The sequence below is a fragment of the Pogona vitticeps genome, chromosome 1 (assembly GCF_051106095.1).
Source record: "Pogona vitticeps strain Pit_001003342236 chromosome 1, PviZW2.1, whole genome shotgun sequence".
NCBI lineage: Eukaryota > Metazoa > Chordata > Lepidosauria > Squamata > Agamidae > Pogona > Pogona vitticeps.
The window spans coordinates 151,180,932-151,186,136 of NC_135783.1; positions in this window are offsets into that span (position 1 = coordinate 151,180,932).

A 5,205-nucleotide genomic window follows, 5' to 3' on the forward strand; every position below is an offset into this window, starting at 1 on the left:
TATGAAATATTTTGTGGACATTCTTATTCATTTGGAAAGGACCTCTGCTTCTGTACAAATTATGAGATGCAAATTAAATGCTGAGTGGTTCTGTAAAACAGTGCATGGTATCAGTGTTGCCTCCAGCAGAAGGAAAAAGGGAGATGGTTGTTGCCATCCAGGTTGTGGCACATCTCTCAGGTGTGTCAGTCCTACTGCCTCCATCATGGTCTATGGAACCAAGGCAAACTTCTGATACAGAATGACAATGTAGTATAATGGTTAGAACATTGGACGATTGCTTTGGAGACTGAGATTCAGTTCTCTGCTGAGTCATGTGACTCACTGAATCATGTGGGGCTTGTCATTCTCTGGAAGCCTGACCCACCTCACAAGGCTGTAGTGAGGATGGGGGGGGGGAGAAAGAGAGCCAGGTACATCGCTGTGGGCATCCTGGATGGAGGGAAATACATGTAACTGATTAACTAGTGGATCAGTTCATATGCCTGGATTTTTCCTCACTGTATTGGAATATGGACTGAATGTAGTTGGTCGTCAGTCTTCTGTTTCAACATACTAAGTGCAAGGCTGTATGCCCACTGCACTCCATGTCTGCCCCAGGGATCTATAGCTTGCAGTCATACTGTTGTAAGCAGTGGGGTTTTGTGCACTTGTGTAAGGGGTTGCCAGATTCCCCTTTGCATGAGCAGTGCAGAAGGGACTGTCTCATGCACAGATTTCCTTAAACACCTTACTGGCCATTATGTTGATTGGGTGTAAAGATCAGCCCTGGGAGTGGATGCTTCTCTGGATAACATGCAGATCACAGAGGGTGGAGAGCAGGATTCCAACAAAGAAGCTTGTGTCCCCAAGCTGCTCTCTTTCCTACAGGGGGCAGCAGTATTATGATCCTATACCTACACCATGAGCCATCCATAGCTGTCAACTATAAATCATATGAGCTTGCAAATGAGTGGAAAGTAATACAGATTTTTTGTTTTTGAGTGAAGATGGAAGTAGCATGAAATGGAAATGTCCTTTTTTTAGGGCATAATTCACACAAGTCTGGCTGGAACACCTGAGCAGTTTTGGTGCTGAATTAGAGTTGCCATGTTGTTGTTGCTTCCTTCTCCTCCTCCTCTCCATCTCCTTCCTCCTCCTCCTCCTCCTCCATCACCACCTTCTCCTTCACCACTATCTTGGCTTCTTATCTATAACAACTACATGTCAAGAACCAATGTGATGAGTCTCACCCTCTAGAAAGAGACGTACCTCTTGTCTGGTGCCAGCCGGTGAGAATTTCCTTTTGATTCATATTTAAAGACTTTATTGAAATGCACAATGTTTCTTCATATACAGGATGGAAACAACATGAGGTTTAAAAACATTGAAATGTTGAAGAACGTGGACCTGACAGATTTCACCGTCCCAAAAATCACTGTCCAGCAGAATTTAAGGCCAGATAGTCAGACTTCCATCTACTGTATTTTTATCCAGGAGGCAGGACAGAGGCCACGCCACTGGATCATCAGGGACTTTGACAGCCCAGCCTAGACAACGACACTTCCCTGTCATGACCCCTGGGTGGCTGTCAGCCTGTCCATGCTTTCCTGACAGTCCACTAAGTGAAAATGCTACTCACCACAACAAAATGCTACACAACAGAGGAATAAATGTAAGGAAGAAGCCACTACATAAAATTCCTAGGCCAGCTGTGTACTCAAATCCACTTGGGTGGAACTCTTTCTAGGCCTCGTAGCATCAGTATACACACAACTGCTTTTTGTCTCTTTGAAGAATTTGGTGAAATTTGATGAATTATGTTGAAGAAGGTATCTTCCAAGTCTTTCTTGCTCTTCTAAAAGGAACTGTCAGTTTTTAATTTAAACTTTTAATAGCAGCCTCAATATTATTTCTTTTCTGCTAAATTCTTCCTCTTATATGTTGGCAGCATTAGGTCCTCCTCCATATGATAGGACAACTTGGAATTAGGATGACCCAGTGTCAGGACAGTGGCTGAAGTCTCAGGGCATTGCTGGCCTTCTCCAAATTTCCAAGCAGAGCAATAAATCTCAGAGTGAGTTGCACAGAACAAGGAGAAAATTCTGCACAGAGAGGAGGATAATACTTTAATAGTCAAGCACCCATCTGCACCCTTTCCAACCAGGCTGACTGGCTCAGTGGTTTCTCTCTCTATGTAAGATAGATAGATAGATAGATAGATAGATAGATAGATAGATAGGTAGGTAGGTAGGTAGGTAGGTAGGTAGGTAGGTAGGTAGGTAGGTAGGTAGGTAGGTAGGTAGGTAGGTAGGTAGATAGATAGATAGATAGATAGATAGATAGATAGATAGATAGATAGATAGATAGATAGATAGATAGATAGATAGATAGATAGATAGATAGATAGATAGATAGATAGATAGATAGATAGATAGATAGATAGATTAAAATGGCCCAATAGGTTCAAGTACAGGCACTCACCAGCTCTCTGTCCTGTTCCTTTCCCTCTCTTTTGGCTGCTTGGCATGTCAGTGTGAGGCCCATCATGCTACTTGGAGCACAACCAGGGACTGAAACACCTGTACTGTGACGGATGAGCCTTCTTATTACACAATGCCTCTCAGGAGTGATGCAAATCCTGGAATGCTCCCCCTTCCCTGCCTACCTCTGTGACACCACAAGGATCATCTTTCTGGCCTCATGATTTGGCTCTGAAATATTAGAGAACAGGTGCTCTCTCTCCCTTACAGCCCTAGTTTTAATGGTTGGACGATGGCATTCCTACAAGCTGCACTCCAAACAACTGAAGTCAAGTTCCTTTTCCACAACTCAATTGGATCAACAAAAACTATTCAAATCAGTTGTAAAATCCTCAGGAATGTTCCAGAGATTCAGAGCTTGAAAATGTTTAGAATATATTTGCAGTATGACTCCACAGTGGCTATGGGAATCTGGGAGTTGCAGTCCAGAGGAGGAACTTTCCCAAGTGCCATGATAAAATTTGGCAGAGGCTAGATTTTCAAGAATTCTCAGAATTTCTTCAAGAATTCTCAGAGTTTACCCACAGGCTCTGATATCACATCTGCCAGTTCCTCTAGTGCTCCTGGATGCAGTTCATCTGACCCTCAAGACTTCAGTTCATGTTAAGGAGGTGGGTATTCCTGTACCACCTTTTTACCTCTCTTGGATGGCAAGCCTTCTCTTTGTCACTTGTTTTCTATTTGCACTTGGTTGAGCCCTATTTTCCTTTTTGGGATAAGACAGAGTTAAAGCAGGTGCTGAGGAGCTTTGCCTTCTCTTCACATCCTACGAGCATTTATCCTTTCCACATCATGGATCTACCACCTCTTTGTTCTTCCTCCTTCTCCAAGCAGAGGCTGAAAACTTTTTGCTAAGTTAACTTCTTTTGTCTGAGATCATTCTGAGCTTTACTCCTGATGACCTTCTCTCTACAAATATCGGCTACCCATTTTCCTCAAGATTTGAAGAGGACATCATCATCTGAAGTTCCCTCTATTTTCATCTCATTGATGAATTTTAACTTCTTGGTGACAACTAAAGGTTAACTAATCCCCTTGTCACTTCCGATTTCTGGAAGATACGTTTTTCAGCAAGACAAAGGAGACTCTCCTTTTTTGGACATTTCACTCTCTTAGCAGAGCTTGGCTTCTAACAGATATCAGGGTAGCTGAAGTCGCCCATTATTGTGTTACTATTCTGTCCTTTTGGAATATATGGCAACCTGATCTAGGAAGCCATCATCCAAGCCATCAGACTGGTTTGAAGGTACTATAATGTGTTATGCCGCTGAATTGTTACACTCCAAGTCCCATTCTCCCAGTTTTTAGTAATTTCATCTTAACACAGGCAGGCAAATTCTGCATTATACATTTACTGCTTGCTGCCAGAATGAAGTCACATTTGCTATCCCCATAAACAACTTCAGATGGTCAAAAAAAAGAGGAAGGTTTGAGAAATTAAGTGCATGCAGGAAGAAGAGGTCAGGAAGTGGCAGAGGAGGAGAAGCTATGCTATGCAGTATAGTGGGTTAGTGCTCAAGAATACATTGTTAGGAAAAAACACTGGTATACCACAGGGCTGGCAAGAAGCCAGATCTGAATCTGGATAGACTGTAAATTATTTGCAGCACAAGAGTTTCTGACCCAGTTCTTTAGCAACAGCAACATCTCACCACCACACCATTTTTTATTATACTGCTAAAATAAAGGTTGAGGTAATCAAGAGTACCTTTTTAGCGGAAGGACTGTAAGTACCTGGTTCTGGTACTCAGAACAGCAGAAAACAAAACACATCCTATAAACTGTACCATCCTTGGCATAACATAGGATGCATTGCTATTGTCCAAGTTGATGCTGGGTCTGAAGTTCAAGACCCTATTTCAGTTGTTCATAAGATCAAGGCATTTGTTTATAATTATATTTTTAAAAAAACTATAATGTGTATCTGTCACAGCCACAGCTGAAGAATCATGAAACTTGGACACCTGAAACTTGCATAATTACTAAGAAGATCTTAGTGTAATAAATTTTAATTTAATGTGTTCTCTGTGTTCAAATCTTGCAACACCTTCTTCAGGCACAAAGTGGCAGATTGCCCTAGTCAGTGCACAAGTTGATGCAGTACAGCCAGGGAAGGACAGTTCAAGAGCCAGAATTACAAGGTTGCTCCCCTTCCTGCCTTTCAAGTACACACAGAGACACACCCGAGGGCAAGGCAGTCCTTCAAGGAGCTGAAGAGGCATCCCATAGGCAATGGTTGTGCCTAGGCGTTACACCTCAATCCAGATGTTGCAGGCAGCCATTGTCACAGCTTTGCAATGTGGCCTGAAGCTTAACAAATCAAAGTACAAGGGCTACAGTTACTCATGCAAGGCCAAAGACTTTTACTGTCTACAAACAAAAAAACAGAAGTGTAACACTGTACACTAAAATGAGCTTTTCTGATAAATTATTGCGTAATCTTAAAATTACCCATGTATGGATGTACTATACTTCCCTACAGCTCTAATAATCATACAGCAGTAATGGCCTACTCAGATATGAACACATACAATTGTGTTGCACCACTGCTTGTTAAGGAAATAGAAGAGCATCTCTCTCTCTCTGCTTTTATTTTTTTTAAATACACTATTTTTTGTTAAGGAATAAAGGGCTGTATTCATTACAACTGCAAACAGCAATCTGGAATGAATAGTCTTCTCCA